Below are 18,378 nucleotides of genomic sequence, written 5' to 3'. Positions count from 1 at the left end.
TTCTCACAAGTGAGACTCACATACAGCAAGCATTGTTTTTATTCACAAAATCAATATTTTTTTAATAGATTAAGAATTTAAAATAAACAAATTAATATAAACAGGGATAAGAAGTGCCTCAGTAGAGAACTACTTCTCACTGACTATCTATCATTAATAAAATTGCAATTCACATTGTATAATTTTGTGATGGAAGATATGTCAGTATTATTTTCAGCAGAACTAATATTGATTGTACTTGAATGTATTAGCATGTTTCTGCAAATACAGTCACAGCTCATACAGTATAGACAATTGGTCTGCAGGCTACAACTAGCAAGTCTGCCAAAAGCCATCCTAGCAAGAAAAAAGAGCTAGATTTTTACGAAATATTGTGAAGCCCAGGATGCATGAAGTTGAAACAAGAGCTAGCACTTATCAGTAGCAACTGGAAACCCAATTTCCATTTTTTGATAACTCAAAATTTTGAAAACATTCCATGCCAATGAGGCCAATTACCATGTTTTCTAAGAACGGAAAGCCTTTCCCTGCCCTGTCCTAGAGAAACAGAAACATACATTTTCTAGGGAAAATATAATCCTTCTAAGATCAGACAGATGCTGTCTAAGATTGACCTTGTTTTTGTCAGTTCGTGACTGGTCAGCACCGGTCAGTAGCAAGGACCCTAGTAAAAATCATGTTGGTTTTAGGCAGGGAGAGTCACAGCTCTGGGCAAATCCATACTGGAGGTCACAAGATTTCTCAACCAGGTTTTTCCTGAGTAGTCCTGAAAACAAGATGTCTTAGCAATGTGTGAAAGGTGGCACCATGACTTTAGAAACCTGAAGCTAGATTTTCAAAACTTGCCTGCCAAACTCTGTGGTAGACTGTTCTGTCAAATTTTCATCAAAATTATTATTTTATTATGACATGCTCCATATTTGAAAAGCTGTTGTCTAGCTGGGGAAGAAGAGTATCCATTCTCTCTGCTGGTTAGAATTATCTACATTTTTAAAAAAGGATATTTAGGACTGATTTTTCAATAACAGAATCTGAAATATGCAGAACCATGGACATCTTCAAAACATTTCTTGTGTAGAAAGGGAGGGGGAAAATAGAAAAGGAATTCTGTGTCACTGATTGATCTATGAATGGGTAAATCTGCGATGTGTTTCTCCTGAGTTACTGACTTAAAAAGGCCGAGAAACAAGGCTAGGAAAAGCAGCTAGTCCATTACCGGGTTTAACTCTCAACATTTTTCTTCTAACTATTAATTATTGGGATTTGCAAAATACATAAACAATTGATCACTTTGTGAGTAGTCTTAACTGTTTTATTCTGAGTGATCAATATGTTTCCTCAATTTTCATATAGAACTGAAAGTCACTGTATAGAAGAACCTGTGTTGAACTCAAAAAAAAAAAAAAAAAAGTACAACTTCTAAGTCATGCAGAAAAACTGTCAGACAGGAGCAGTTAATTTTACACTTAAGTGTACTCAGAAAATGGATTGATTGTCTAAAACTGTAAATCAGAACTCATTTTCTAGAAAACTAACAAAATACACTTTGACAGATTGATTTTTGTTAATAATGAAAAGGTATTCCATATACAGACCTCAACTGTTTTTTATTTGCTTTTCTTATAATAAGAACTAAATCACTTATCTTCTGACTTACTGATATCAGATTAATGCAGCTTGACAATGTCAAAGAGTTTGAGCAGCAAAACGTAGCATTTCTGATTCAATCTGAAATTTGTTGTAGTAAATATGATAATAATAAAGAAATCAGCAAAAAAATGCAAACTACTTATGGAGGGGAAAAAAGAATGTTTTTAACATAATATTATACATCAATTTGCTTCACTGTATAGCTCAGACCACTCCTCATCTCCCTGGAACAAGCAAAAGGTTGTATACTGGTTTAAAAAAAAAGATTTTTTTTTTTTTTTTTGGGTGGTGGTGGTGTGTTTTTTTGGAATGTGTTTTTAGTAAATATTTATGTAGGTTTTATATGTTCAAGATCAGGAAGGCAATTACTTTATTTCTCATTTAAGAATAAGGGTCATTAAGGGGCCAAACCAAAATTCCAGCAATGTCCTCTAAGTCTCACATCAAATTTTTTTCAGGAAATCAGAGAATGAGCCACAAAGTTTCTCAATGTTACAGAGATACTGATGAGACTGAATCTTTTTATAGGGCATACAGCATGTAGGACAATGATATAGAAATCTTGGCAGTCTGTGTTCTTGTCACAAAATATAGATAATAAAAAAAAATATTTTTTTTACAACTTCACCATTAGGAGAAAAAATCTCAGGATTTGAATGAATCCTTTAATGATGAACCTTGATGACAAGGAAACACAAAACTCGTTACAGAAATGAAAATGTCTTTACTTGATTATCTATAGAATTATAGAATCATTTAAGCTGGCAAACACCTTCAAGGTCATAAAGTCCAACCATAACCCTAACACGGCCAAGTCCATCACCAAACAATGTCCCTAATTGCCTTGTCTACATGTCTTTTGAATACCACCAGGGATGGTGATGCAACCACCTCCCTGGCAGCCTGTTCCAGTACCTGACAATCCTTTTGGGGAAGAATTTTTTCGTAATATTAAATCTAAACTTCCCCTGGCACAATTTGAGGCCATTTCCTCCCACCCTATCACTTGTTCCTTAGGAAAAGAGACTGACACCCACCTTGCTACAGCCTCCTTTCAAGTGCTTGTAGAGAGCAATAAGGTCCCTCAGCCTACTCTCCTGGCTAAACAACCCCAGTTCCCTCAGCCACTCCTCATCAGACTTGTGCTCTAGACCCTTCACCAGCTTTATTGTTCTACTTTGGACACACTCCAGCACCTTAATATCCCTCCTGAAGTGTGGGGTCCAAACTGAACACAGTATTCCAGGTGCAGCCTCACCAGCTCTGATTACAGGGAGATGAGGAGACAATCACTTTCTTTAGTCCTGCTGGCTTTACAATTTTTGATAGAAGCCAGGATTCTATGGGCCTTCTTGGCCACCTGGTCACACTGCCAGCTCCTATTCAGCTGGCTGTCTACCAGCACCCCAACGTCCTTTTCTGCCAGGCAGCTTTCCAGCCACTCTTCCACAAGTCTGTGGCATTTCACAGGTTTGATGTGACCCAAGTGCAGGACTGGGCTCTTGGCCTTTTTGAATCTCATACGACTGGCCTTGGCCCGTCAATCCAGCCTGTCTAGATCCCTCTGTAGTGCCTCTCTGTCCTATGCTATACCAAGTATCACTATTGCTTCATCTGTGGTATGCCTCAGCTGACTAGATTTCAGTTTTATTCTCATATCTGCTTCTCACTAGAAAAATAAATTAAAATAACATATTGACCAGTAAGTCAGTGAAAATCATCAGTAGTATCGGTATTGCTGCAGTTCAGTCTTTCCCTCAATAAATACTGAAAAGCAGGGGCTAAACATATTATGTGCTTGCCTTAAAAAAGGTGCACTGGAAATGAATGAAGCATTAATTACATCTCCTGTTATAATTTTTCAAGAGGCAAATCACTAAAAAAGTTAATCTTCATTCTGTAAAATATAACAACAAAATATCAGATGATTTTTATTATGATATAGTAGTAATTATGTCAATGGGCTGCTAATGTTCATGTTAAGCCTGCATAGGCAGCATACATGAACAGCTTCCAAACTAGAAGCTTGATTCTAGTTACTAAAGAATAACGTTTGATGAAAGTAATTAAGAAAAAAAAAAACTATTAAAAGAAAAAGTTTATAGTCCATCTCTTACCACTGTGAAGACATTCCCTGATGAAAATAGTTATAAAAGAACTCAGTATAGGAAGGTGGTTTCTTAAATAAGAGTCATTATTTGTTCATCTACATTTGGATGGTTAGCTGCTACCTTTTGACATAGAAATATATTATTTATTTCTTCAGATTTTAAAGCCAAATGTTAAATTTAGTTAAATCTTTGAATAGATGCCCAAGTATAAAAGTATTGTGTCTGGATTTATGTTTATTTCTAAAGTAAATCTGGCAAATTTGGAATAGAAATGCCAATGTATAAGTTTAATCCAATTTAAGTAATTTGTTGTAATTAAATTCACATTTTTTTTCCTGAATGTTCTAATTTATTAAATTGCTGAAGAAAGGACTGATGACCTGAAGTAATGATGGGAAAATTATAGTGCAAAGTTCTGGCATTTTGTTGGTAAACATCCTGCAAAAGGAAGCACTACTTCTAGACACTGAGACTCTCATTTTGTTATCTGGTCTGATATATAAGAGTCTGCTTCTAAAAATAGAACCCCATTAGAATAAATAACACTTCCCAAAATCAAAGTAGCATTAATTCAACTAAACAGAGTATGTACACTTACCTGGCAACTTCAAATGTTACAATTTCACATAAAAATTCTTGCATGTTTTCATATGCAAAATAACATATACATAGTTAATGGATCCCATAAAATCATTAGCCACCCACTGAATTTCTTCAAAGCAATATAATCAGAGTTTAAGGGAAGAATAATAATCTGCCGATACTCAGTGTAAAACCAGAATGATCTCAAACTACAGTACAAAATTTCTGTGCTTTAACAGGACAGGTGTGAGAAGGAAGACAAAGGAATTCAAACTAATTAGTCTATGTAAAGGTTATGTACATTGCTTAGGGAAATGATAAAACTCTTGATCTTAGGTAAGCAAACATGATTGTCAGAGCTGTTTAATATTTGGACACTTTCTTACTCAAAAAAGGGAACAATAAATATTGAGCTGCCGTGTTGGCAGACATAAGAAAACAAACCTCTCAGCAATATCCAGTTATTACAAAAAGGCTGCTCTAACCTTATCAAAGGTTATAATCCATCCACAAGCTCTATTCTCAGTGTACTAGTTATGTTCAACAAACTCCTAAAGTGGAAACATTTTGCAAAAGGAGCTCACTGCCCTCCACTGGGAAGAGAAAAGATTTCTGTGGAGGTACCACTGACCTAGCTTTAGAGTAGGGATATGTTGCATACCTTGATCACAACTGCTTCATTAACTCCACCAGCCACATGTGGGCACAATAATAGGAGTTTCTTACATGATCACATCTCAGAAGATTACTTCAGTGTTTTGAACTTGGTTATATCTGGGAGAATGCATCAGCTATTTAGGAATACAGAACTGAAAACAAACGTGGCACAAAGTTATCTATTCAGTTCAAGTTTAGTTCTGAAAAGTCAGTGAAATACCTATTTTACACCTTCTCCATCTATATGGGTTCTGAACTTATGAAAATAGCTTCAGACAAAATGAAGAGTCAGAAGTCACAATTACATTGTGATGCAAAGAAACTAAGAAAGCTTGGGGATATGTTACTTGTATTAGCAAGAAGCATGTTAAACAAAACTGCCTGGTATCTGAAAACAGAGCACGCCTCCTTCTGGACCACCATAAAAATCCTGCTAAACAGCATAAGTCCCTGATAATTTGATGTGGGAAAAAAAAAAAAAAGGAACCAAAAAACAACACCACCAAAAATAAAAACAACCCCAAAACCACAAACAAAACCACCTGTAAGACTTTGTGATTCTAAACAGGAAGTGCCAACAAACCATGCAAGAAAATGTAGTGCTAAAGAAACAGATTTATGTTCTGGCAATCTCACATACTTCAAAGAAAGGTCTTCCTTGCTCACTGTCTTCGCAGAACTCAGATTTTGCAACCAGAATGAAAATGCTATAAACATACAAAAGCAGAAGGAAATCAGACAGCATGACAACTCTATAGCAAGCCTGACAGAAAACAGAGTCTCTCAGGAAATTCTTCAAGTAACACAGTACAAGCAATGATTGACAAAGTCTGCAACATGAGATTAAATGGACATCACCTCCACACTTCCAGTAGGTTGTATCATTGGTCATTAGTAGGAGGTTCATGTAAATAAAATGAATGGGATATCAGCAAAAATGTCAACACTTCTCCTTTATTAGCAATATTCACAGCAAGTTCACTTGGGGAAAGGTTTCATTATGGCTAAGTAAACTAAATGAAATCACAGTACCAGTGATGAAAAAACCCACCAAAACTCTATCCAAACTGGTTCAAGCACTTGTTTTTAAATACTTCTCTCAATACATGCTTTTACTTGCACTGTTGCAAAATTCAGTACTATTTTAAGCACAATTAGTCTGAGTTTGCATAAGCTAATGAAAACACAACTTGACCTTCAGTTTTATACACAAAAAGAGTTAGCAAAGATCCGATTTTATTTTTTTCAGAAAGGAGGATTAGATATGCAGATATACACTGGCTAATTTTAAGAATCTAACTTAAGTGCAAAATTAGGATTCTACTTAGTAAGGTGCCTCCAAAATAGCTATCAGAATTGTTAATAAGAAGAAGCAGAACTTACATAGTGTCAGGAGATATATCTATGGACACACACATACATACAGATGTGTATATAATGTATAGGTATGTAAGCCTTCCCAAAGTGGGAAATATAGATTTAAAGGGAAAAATGAAGTGATAACACTATATGGTATTGAAGTTGGTGCTTAAGGTCAGTTTGATGCTGCTGTGTGTGCTTAAACATTAGGGAAGAATAAAATGCAGAATCTGAATCACAGTAACAGAAGTGGTTTTAGCTGCCTGCACTAGGTGGGAAACCTCACCCTTTTTTGCCTGAGAGGCTCTAACAGCGGTATTTTCACCTTGCATTCTTGTGCCATTTTTATTATATTTCTTAGAGAGATCTAGAAGTCAAGAAGGTTAGTCTTTAAGGCCTTTCGAGAAACATTCTAGATACACCCTATTTCTAGGTAAATTAAAAGCTTCTCTTCTCTTGTTCCATGTGATAAAAGCAACAATAAATTACAGTTTCCAACAAAGCATTCAAAACTGCTAATAAAAAATATTTCTGTTAAAATGTAGATTTTCTGAAAATATTGCTACAAAAAAAAAAATAATCTCGCTCCTGGAATGGAAAAAATTAGATAATAGGTCTCTTCCCTCCCCACCCCCAACCGATACACTTTCTTAATGATTTAGGTGACTGGGTCTTCTGATGGTCACATCAGAATACAATACTTAGTAGAAACAAAGATTAATTTTTCCAATTCTCCAATAAGAGAAAGAGTATTCATTTGCAAAATTTAAGAATCCTGCTTGAGACTACAACCAAAAACAAATCACTTGAGATAGTGAACCTATTAGTAACACACAACAGCTGTTTGGTTCCATACCTGTATCTGATATAAAGCCTTGTTGCTTTTAGAATAGTACTAAGTTCTGTGGTTTTCTGCGCCTACTGGACTGATTAATGTCATTGTTTATTATCTGGAGTATTTGATTTCCAAGGTGCCTAATAATTTAACACAATGAAATACCATGTTAGAGATACCTTAACAAACCAGTCCAGGGCTTTTTCTACAGGGAAGCTTTTGAACTATCATCCAAAGACCAAATACGTAAGCAAAATAGTTTCTGAGCAGAATTTTCATATGGTTTCTCTAGGTCTGTATGACTGTAATAATTTCTGATCACTCAAAAGCTGTGGTACTTTCAGACCAATTTTGTCCTTGTGTAGTTTGTGCTAACTGATATTTAGGAGCAATTATCTGATAGCTTTCAGCTATTTTTGCTGATTATTGACTAAGTTTAGGAGACCTTTGACTGGCACATACAGTGCTACATATACTGCATTTAGAGTTTTAATTCCACAGAGTTCAGCAGCCTCTTTTCAATTTACAAATAAAAAAATAAAAATTAAAAAAAAAAAAAAGTGAGTCAAATTTTGGATGGTACCTACTCCTATATGCCAAAAAAAAAAAAAAAAAAAAAAGCCAGAAACAAACCCTACGGAAGAAGGCCGGGGGCCTTAAGTACAATTTTATGCTCCACACCTACCATTGGCTACACCAAGGCAATGTCCTTCTGAGTATAAGGACTGTTCCAGATTCCCAGTTGAGACAACTCTGCCTTCTATACAAGGAGCAAAGCAGCCCCACTCATGTAAACAAGTTCCCTTTGTAGGCAAATACACTATAGCTTGTGATTTGCAGTTGTCAGTGACATTAAGCACACACAGGCCTTATTGCTTTTATACTGGACAGCTCTGGAAGCAAACTCCAGCAGCAAAAAATGGCCACTGAGTTGGGGTGGCTTTACATTCTTTGATACAATGAGAGTAAATCATACAGCTGTCTGTTTTGCATACGCCCAGGAAGAAAGTATCCCATTCACCTTTCTCTGCTTGTACAATATGCAAAATTAAGCTGAGCAGTATTCTTTAACATATACCATTAAACAGCAAAAATCTTTTCTGATTAAAAGGATAGGTGGGAACAGGGAAGAATGCATTGAAAAATAATGAAAAAACACACTATAAACAGACAAAGATGTTATATAGGTAGGATAAAGTTATCCGCAAAGCAATTTTGATCTTTTATATTCCCCAAATAATACACACTTCCCACCTTGTTGCTGAACTAAACACTTCCAATTTCATTGATGACCTAAACAAACCATATGTGCTCATAACATCACAAGCTCTGAGGAGTGAAGCCTGTTTTCACTAGGATGTAAACCTCAGTGAAAATAAGGGAGCAGAGGAACGACAGTGAAATACTTCTCCGTGATACTGGAAAGTTTGCTAAACAATGTGCTTCAAAGCAGAATGCTGTATTTTAACAAACCACCAGTTTAATTCAAGACTTCTTGCTACTTCATGTAAAAGAGTATTTTGAAAACATATGAATTAATTTTCCTTCAGAATTTTTTCCATGTTATTATGCCTTAGTGAGACAAAAGATTCCTGAAAATGGTCTCTGTTGTCAAAGCAATATGCTGATTTTTTTAAAAAAATAAGCAGATTAAAAATTCCAGATTAGTAGAAGATAAAAAAAAAAGAAAAAGTATAATTTCTGTTTCAAAAATGGTAAAAGGGAAAAATCATTCCTCATGCACAGAAAGGAGCAGTGAAATTACACATTGTATTTCTACCACATAATTAAATGACATAGCCTCAGAATAGTTATTCAAAGTTGCTCTTAAGAGCAAGATACACTTAAACATTATATGAAGATACCCTTAAAACAAAGGTTTCTACAAACCAGAAAAATGTATTTAAAAAGCAGTAAATTCTTACTAATTATAAATTTAAGAGGGCAAGTCTGCCCGTCTTCTCTGTTCCAATAGCACCTATATTTCAACAGCAAAAAAAAGGAGGAAAAAAGAAAAAAGCTGTGCTCAGGAAGTTGTTTTTTTTAAATCTGTGTAGATTTAATTGTAAACTTCACTGAGAATCTTCATTACTCTGCCATTAGCAGCACTATTTCTTTCTTTGTGATGATCAGAGCTAAGGAAGACTTTATTGCAGCTTCAGTATTATAGTCAAGCTAGGAGAAAACAACCAACATTCTCTTGTATCTTTCAAATAAGCTATTTGAAATTGCTTTCTTTTTACTACAAAATTAGAAACGCAACAAAATGGGGCTAAAGGCTTGTCTGATTTTACAAAAGGTGAGGATTATTTGTTAAATAACCATATAAAACTAAATGTGTTTACTGTGTGAAAAGCACATAACTAAGGGACAACCTAAAGACAAAACCAAACCATTTTTTTTTAAATCTAGTTTTTATCAAATTACCTGGACTATTGCTACTTCTTTTCATTTTGATGTGAAGGTAGGTACCTCCGTGCAGCTTTTAGATTCTTTCAGTAACAACAGGGCATAAAAATTAAAGTAGGCAATTTGACTTCAAAAGATAGAGTAGCTGAGTTGAAGAAGTAAACTCATAGGATTATAATGTCATCCTCTATCTCAATTTAATTTCAATATTTTTCAAGAAATGGCACCACATATTACCTGATTTTGTATTTTATTTTATCATTACCTCACATCTCATACCTGCCATTGTAATGCTGCTATGCTCTAAACAGATTAATTATGAATTTGTGAAGCAAAATTGCCCGGTGAACAGAAAATCTTTCTTTAACTCTGCTTGTTCTCTTGCCTTACACAGATAGTGACACCTGCTGCCAAGCACCAGAAGGAATCATGAGGAAAATTAAAAGAAAATATTTGCATACCTGGCCCTGTTCAGAACTGCATGAACACTGGCAGTGGTAATGAAAATTGGAACACATGGTGGAGTCAGGCCACATTAGGAGCAGAAGCAGTTCAGATATGTATTTCCTATTTTGAGTTCTTTTATCCTTGGGTGAACCAAAAGAGGGGAAGGAGAGGAAAGAAATAATTTCTTTGCAATTTCACCTGTAGCTTTCTTGTGCACTTTTCTGTCTTCAGCATTCTGAAAGAAATTACACCACATGGATGCAGGTAATAAAAAAAGGCAGTGGCCTCAGTGGCATAGAAGTCCCTTCTAGTTCTATGAACTTAACCATAGTTGTGGTTCAATCCCTTCCTTGTGTCACAGAAATCTGTTTCACTGACAGACACAGGGTTAATTCCTTGAAAAAATTTAAAGAGGTTCAGCAGCATGACTGGACTTCAGAAAAAGCATTGAATAATTTTATCACTGTTCCTGTTATTAATTGAAAATAATGATATAGGTGGTCTCTGGGTTTGACAGCAAAGCTTCTACGTATACCAGGGAGGACTCTTTCTTTCTGGGAGAAATTCTTTTTCTGCCAAGACAGAACTGAGGGTAGCTCAGGATAGCTGGAATGCACAACTCATCTTTCTTTAAACCATCAAGCTCCTGCTGGAAACAATTCTAACCCAACAAGTTGTTTTACTCAGCGTATAACAATGTCTTCATACCTAATATATGAAAAGAATTATTATTAATGAGATTATTATGCTTAGCAGTTCTCACACAATACAGTGGTCATCTAATTCACTCTGAAAAGAGAAACCGTGAGCTGCAGAACTGTCAAAATACGTGCAAGGCCTGCTGAATTGATGAAGTACCAAATAAAGAAGGAACATACCTCTGAACCTTTATTAGGTTGTATTTTCTAATAAACTGTGACCCTCTACACAAGATGTCAGGCTTTTCTCTGAGCTCTGTCTTTGAGTCAGTTCCAGCACTCTGAAATGACTGCGAACAGCAACTGCTGTTCAGGAGTGGTAGTGGACTAGACCAAGAGTGGAGAAGAGAGGCCAATACCCAGGTATGTCATTACTTTATTTCCCCTTCTCAGGATCTGTGGTTAGATGCATGATGTAGCAAAGGAGAGTAACTGGGAGTTCTATAATCTTAATTCACACTGTTTGGACATTTTCTTCTCTTTCCAGAAAAAAGAAAAAAATAAATAAAAATTAAAAGGAGCACACTAAAGGGAATACATCAACAGGGAAGTCTACCATGACTTTGTGAGGCAGTGTAGCTACCTGACTAGGCATTAAGAAGTCTCACTGCATGACAGCACAGCAAAGAAGTTAAACACTTTCCAAAAGTCAGAAGACAAAAACAGGATAAAGAAACTCACTGCTAGAAGGACCCAGGCAGGCATGGCAGGTGAGTAAGGCTGCCTCTAAAGACAGCTGCTGTGAAGCCAGCCGGCTCAGACTCCCTAACCTCTGACATTGAGCTGGAAATCACAGCAAATGTAATCCCTGTGTTTTGTTTCATTGTACAGTGGCATAAAGATCTATAAAACTAATGTGGCAATGGAAAATACTGTGATACTTAATTGAGTGTCTCAGCAAATTGCAGACTAGATTTGCTTGACTTAAAGGGAAGGCATCAAAGAACATCATCAGAGCTGTGAACAGAATAGGAATACCCAAAGAAAGGTAGCAATAGGAAGTTAAAGGGCCTATGAAAACCATCAAAAATACCAACTGCAACCCAATCTGATTTTTATAAACGACCATGATATTATTTACATAAGCCTTCATTTGATTTTATCAAAACTGGATGAGAGCATGAAGAAATGCCCAGTCTGATTGACAGTGACATCAGTGAGATGTACTGTCAGCCAGTGACTGATCTGTAAACACTGTGTTTACATATGGTAGTCTACATGGTAGATAAGCACTACATTGAACTTTTGTTTTGTAGACATTTTTAAACATTTGAATGTTTTGTTTATACAAGTGCTCAATAGATTTCCTTGATTAGCGGCATTTGATCTCATTTGTGTCTTAATCTCACTCCGGTTATAACAAAAAATCTTCCCTGCTTGGGTCATTTTGGACCAGAACTATTACTCCATATGTTTATTTGTTGTGACCTTTTATTTTGTTAACACTTCGCTTATGACTGTTGTCTTAAATACCATATTCTCTCTGTACCTGATGTTGGCCTGTGTTATTTTACTATAAATGTTTAGTTTAACTGTACTTAATCCTAAAGTACTTAATTTAGCTTTGTACCTGAAAATGGGTACTAAAACTATATTTAACATTTTGGTGTATGTTTGTCTGCCTGCTAAAGCTATCACTAACGTGATCTTAAAAAGTTCTTTAAATCCATAAAGCAGGAAACTGTCTGTAAGTAAGTGCTCATGTAATATCTCTGTTTAAACAGAAGCCTACACAAAAGTGCAATGTAATGTAGACACTCCAGGCTGCTGACTTTAACCGCCTAACCATATACATAAGGACTGTTGTGGATTAACTCTGGCTGGTAATTAAGTACCAAGCAGCTGCTCGCTCACTCCCCCCTCACCCAGAGGGATGGGGAGGAGAGTTGGAAAGGAATGTAAAACTCGAGGGTTGAGATAAGAACAATTTAATAATTGAAATAGAATGAAAATGAAAGAGCAATAATAACAATGACAATAAGTTATAATGAAAAGGGGAAGGGAAAGAATAAAATCCTGAGGGAAAGGAAGAAAGGAACACATGGTGCACAATGCAAGTGCTCACCACCCGCCGACCAATGCCCACCCAGTCTGACGTGCCTGCCCTGGCCAACCCCTCCAGGTATACATACCAGGCATGATGTCGCATGGTATGGAATGCCTCTTTGACTAGTTCAGGTCAGCTGCCCTGGCTGTGTCCCCTCCCAATTCATTGTGCCCCTCCAGCCTTTTCACTAACAAGGCCAGAGGAACTGAAAAGTCTCACCAAAACCAAAACACAGCACCCTACTAGCTCCTAAGAATATAATTAACTCCATCCCAGCTGAAACCAGGACAACATAAACAGTTCAAGTTGATCCATATGCCTACTTACAGATACAACAAAGTCAAGAGATTGGAGCAGGTGAAAACTATTGGTTCAAAGCAGGATTTAGAAGTACCAAGAAATTATTCTGAAAATATAATTAGCGGCCCAGTCATGTGTCATGCTAGGAACTCGTGGAAGATTCATACTGCTGCCAGGAGCTGGCAGCTCACTGCACTGTCTGAAATCTCCAAGAGACTAGGTAAGCATCAGTGGACTGAGAACTCTGGGGCTATATCCTGTGCAATCACCTGGCTTGTAAAGTAATGTATCTGGGCCATGATCTATATCAGAATACAGTCTTCAGGTCAATGGCTCTCCAAAAGAGGAAAAGACTGATGAAATAACTTATGAAATCTACATTTTTTTTCTATATAAATCTGAAGTAAATGTAGCTGAACAAACCATATCACCACTCCATCTGTTAAGCAGATTTACTTTTCAAAGCTTTGCCCTGGCTGTTAACCTGACAGGACCATTTTATTGCTGACCTATTCTGATCTTATTAGTTGTAAGCAGTTAAAGGACTAATTTAGAATCAGACTGCTATGTCAATATTCTCATCTTACATTTAAAGAGGTCATTTACCAAACCTGTACTCTAAAAAGCAGTTATATTGACAGAATCATAATACACAAATACAGTAACCATAACCTGAATATCTGTTGCACGACAGAATTCCAATGTTTGTGAATAGACAAACCCCATATATTTATGTATGTGTACGCACACAGAAGAGTCAAATTTGTTGCTTCATCAAAAGGACACGTCTTCATTTCAGTCAGCTTGATTTAGAATTAATAGAATTGTTATCACTAAAGCACTACCCAATGTGTAATAAATTAAGAAAGACAAAAGCAACGAAAAGATTCCTTATCTATGACACTTAAGGTATTAGGAGTTTCATTATAAACAGTTAGTTGAATCTGGGGCAAATCCACTACCCAACAGTAAAACCAGACTATGACTAGATGCTCTGGTTATCCAATACTACTTGCAGAGAGTGATAGAAAGCTTAGGAACTTTAACTGTTGGAAGAAATTACTGCAATACTGGAGGTTTCCAAGACAGGATACATATATTGCACCTTGCCTTAATTGCCCACATGGATTTTCTCATTTCTGTTCACAGGGTCAGTCTTTATGGCAAAAGCTGATTTTTGATTATCTGAATTATGCATTTAGGCTGAGAGTCCTGAAAGATGGAAAATAGTACCTATGTACTGTTTGCAAATCCTTCTGTATAGTGATCATACTACTGTACATCAAACTGATTTCTTCTCTAATTGAAATACGGCCTGCAAGAACTTAGTATGTGGTGAACCTTGATAGAAGGATTACACCCTGAACATGTTCAGTATTTTGTTTTGTCTACCCACAGGTCCCAAATGACATTACCTGTTTTTGTTAGTGAATGTCATTAGGCAGTGCAAAAATGTGAAAGAAGTTTTCTGCATCAAAGAGTTTGCACTTTAGAGCACTAGTCTGAGAAGAAGACTGCAGTACAAGCAAAAAAACAGACAGTAAGGACCAAAGGTATATTTTTCTGAAATGATCTGCACAGATCTGTCACTGCTATCAACATAGTATCTGGATTTACAACACATTCATCTGCCAGTATATTCACTTTAAAGGAGAGTCTACTTTTTAAGAAATAAACCAAGCTATTATGAAGGTCAGTTAATATTTGAAGCTACGTGATCTTTATTATCTTTCCTTAGGATCTGTATTTCCTAAAGGTAAAAAAACACCACATCTGCAGTCATGAAAAGACAACTATTGAGCTAAACATATGCAGCAACAGAAAAGGAGTAAGTTGCTATTAAATGTAACAATCTAATGAAAGGAAGTTGTTTAAAATCCATTTTCAGGAGAAAAAAATATACTGATGGGCCTTTGCAAAATTTTGTAAGAATTGCTGAAGCAAGGCAAAGAAAAGGTATGCTTTCTCAGTCTGTGCTTAGAGATAGTATCAGAATATTTTTTCTGGAGCAAATTCTTCCAGCTACAGCATCTCAGGTGCTTCTTGAAGTAATATCTTTAATATGTTTGGTGGACTAAATCAACAATAGTAGGACGTGTTGCATTTACACATAATTTCTGGAAAAATCTTTTTAAAAGGCAATTTAAGTGCATACCAGATTAATTACTTCTTTGGATATTAAAAAAAAAACCAACACCTTTGGTCTACATAATATGAGGTCATGTCATGTATTACTTTGTATAAACTTGAAGAACCTACATAAGCTATGAATGTATAAATAGTTTTTACTGAAATTACTATCTAAAAGAACAAATTAAGAATTACAACTCCCAAAGACAGAATTTTGTGGAAATAATTTCTATTTTCTGCTTTTGTATTCTTCAAATAATGTTCTCAGTGTCTGGAAGGCCTATTAACTGTCACAGCTGTAATGGGATCTTTTCATTTTTGTCAGTTCCTTGAAAATAAAATTTCTCGTACTAGTTTTTCATTGACCTAAATGTGTCTTTTAGTTTAGACTTATTATACATCAAAAAATTGAATTTAAATTGAAATACTTTGAATTTAAAAGCAAAATATCTTGGTCAAACTATAGAAAACAGTCAGCCAACTTAGTACAATTTCGTTTCAATTTTGTTTCTGCTAGCTAGCCATGAAAATAAATCTATCAAAGCCAGACAGAAAATTTCATGTCATTGTTTTCTCCACAAGACTAAATCATTTGATATGCTAATTCTATCAGCTGTTCTTGCATTTATCTACTGTACAAGAGGTAATGGTTTTAACTAAAAGAGGGTAGGCTTAGATTAGATATTAGGAAGAAATTCTTTACTGTGAGGGTGGTGAGGCACCGGAACAGGTTGCCCAGAGAAGCTGTGGTTGCCCCATCCCTGGAAGCGTTCAGGCCAGGCTGGATGGGGCTTTGAGCAACCTGGTCTAGTGGAAGGTATCCCTGCCCATGGCAGGGGGGTTGAACTAGATGACCTTGAAGGTCCCTTCCAACCCAAACCATTCTGTGATTCTATAATGTATGAGCACAGGTATCTATATGACTTCAGTTCCATGACTGAGCCGTTCTTGCTAATATTTTTATATTATTCCAGATGCCTAAATTTCCTGTTCCTTCTGTAATGACCATTATTGATGAGCCTGTATGGGTTATTTTTCCTTATCAGAAATTCAGCATATTCTTCATGGTTCTTTTTATACTACATACCTTATTCCTATGTTCATAACCCTCATAGTTTGCCAAGCTAGAATTAGCGCCTTCTGAAGTTGAAATTGTATCTAGTGTATTGTGTCATTAAACAGGCAGAAGGATTTGAGGTTAAATGATGTGATTCAACAGGGATAACTAAATACTGTTATGACTGTCAAATAATCTTAGAGGTTTACTTATATACAGGAATATATAGGAGTAATATATAAAGTAACAACATAAAGTAATATATACTTATATTCCTATATATATAGGTGTGGATGGGGTATATTTATAGATCTTCCTTTACATATATAGATATAGACAAAGGAGAAGAGCCATATTATTCAGGTGATTAAAACTGTAGCTCTGTCTTTCATGATAAGAAACTTCCTTAAACATCTTCTGCTTCTGCCAGTAACAGTAATTTTATCATCTCTCCTCAGAAAGGAAGACCATTGTGATATGGTCACTGCTTACAGACTAAGAGCACCAAGTTCTTACAACAGTAATTTAAGAATGTTATTTCCTTATGAAAAGTACTAGCTTTGTGCAGTCCCTTCAGTGCTTAGTATCCCTCTTCACTTTGTGGTGAGAAAAGCTGTCAGAAGTGCCATATGAGTGTTAGTGATCTCACTGCAGCACATCAATACTGGTTTTTCCAGTTAAGAAGAGATATCAGGGGTGCAAGCTGGGGTCAAACTGCCCTACATACATGCATATCTAAAAAAAATATATTCAAATATTGGTTTAAAAACTATGTTGAACTCCATCCTTGGCTAAATCACATAATCACATCAAGGGAGAAGAAAGCCTTTTCCCTATTTCTCAACAACAATATAAACAGTTGCTGCTGCTCCAAGGTTATAGGATTTCAGAATTTCATTATTCTTATGAAAATACACAATGACACAGTTATTACTTTATCCTGAAGTGATATCAGGGGAACATTGTGACAATATTTACATGAGCCTTTACAGACAGAATAGCTCCCTTTGGTTGTTTCTTTCCCTTTTGAACATTTGAGCAACAAAATTTTACTTGCAAAAATGATCATGCTATGCAAAATTCAGGCTTGTACAATTCCTACCAACAAGGCATCCATGGCATAGCAACAAAGTTACAGCAAGGCAGCCACAACCATTGAATGCTTGCTTTGCACACAATTGCCTTTTGGTGACAAGAGGTTTTGTGAGTTGTTGAATGCTTTAGCTCCTAACATTTATCTGAATTGTCCACTATTAAGAGGAGGAGATGTAATCTTAAGATTCCTTTTCAAGGTCCCTGATGGGAATGTTTTCCACATTTTAAGGCATTTTTTTTTTCCTGCCATGTCTTTGGTTATTCCCAATTAAAAAGGTATATTCCATCACTAAGGTCGTGATTATACCCTGTGTATTTACAATCTCTCAGCTGTTTGTTGTTACTGGTGCTGTCTGGGAGCTGCAACTTGGGCCTTCCTATGATCCTGCTTTCTCCCAAGAGCAGAGGCTCCTCCACCTGGACCCCTCTATAAAGGTGTCTCTAGCAAAGCCTCCTCAAACACTGAATATTGCAAAAACTTCTGAGATCACCAGTTCTGGGATCCCTGAACCCCACTCAGTGCCACAGGCTGTTGCTCACCCTGCCCTGCCATGCCCTGTTATAGTGGCACAGGGCAGGCTGCAGAATCCCCTAAGTGGAATATAAAGCGATAAAACAGATGTCATCCACCACAGGACCAAAGCTAAAGGCCTCTGTGCAGCTTGCTCTGAGAGCTGGGAGGTGGATCAAGTAGCTTCTGCTTTATCTGCTTATCCTTCTATATTAATGCTACTGTGTCGCTAGCATGATTTATAAGTAATAATTCTTGTCAAAAGGAAATTACTATTCTTTCTGGCCATGCATAACTCATCAAAATTAAACATACACATTGCACTAGGGATGCTGTCACTTCTGCTGCACCTCATTAGGCAAACTGAATTCATAAAATCTTAAATATAGTTGGGCCTGGACTTTCCTCAAATATAAAATTCAAGTCACAGAATTACTCTAGTTATCCTCTTGCAGTTGGTTTATTTTTTTGCTGTGAGTACGTTTCTGAA

This window comes from Falco naumanni, chromosome 3, assembly GCF_017639655.2.
Source record: "Falco naumanni isolate bFalNau1 chromosome 3, bFalNau1.pat, whole genome shotgun sequence".
NCBI lineage: Eukaryota > Metazoa > Chordata > Aves > Falconiformes > Falconidae > Falco > Falco naumanni.
Note: the sequence above shows the minus strand (reverse complement) of the source record.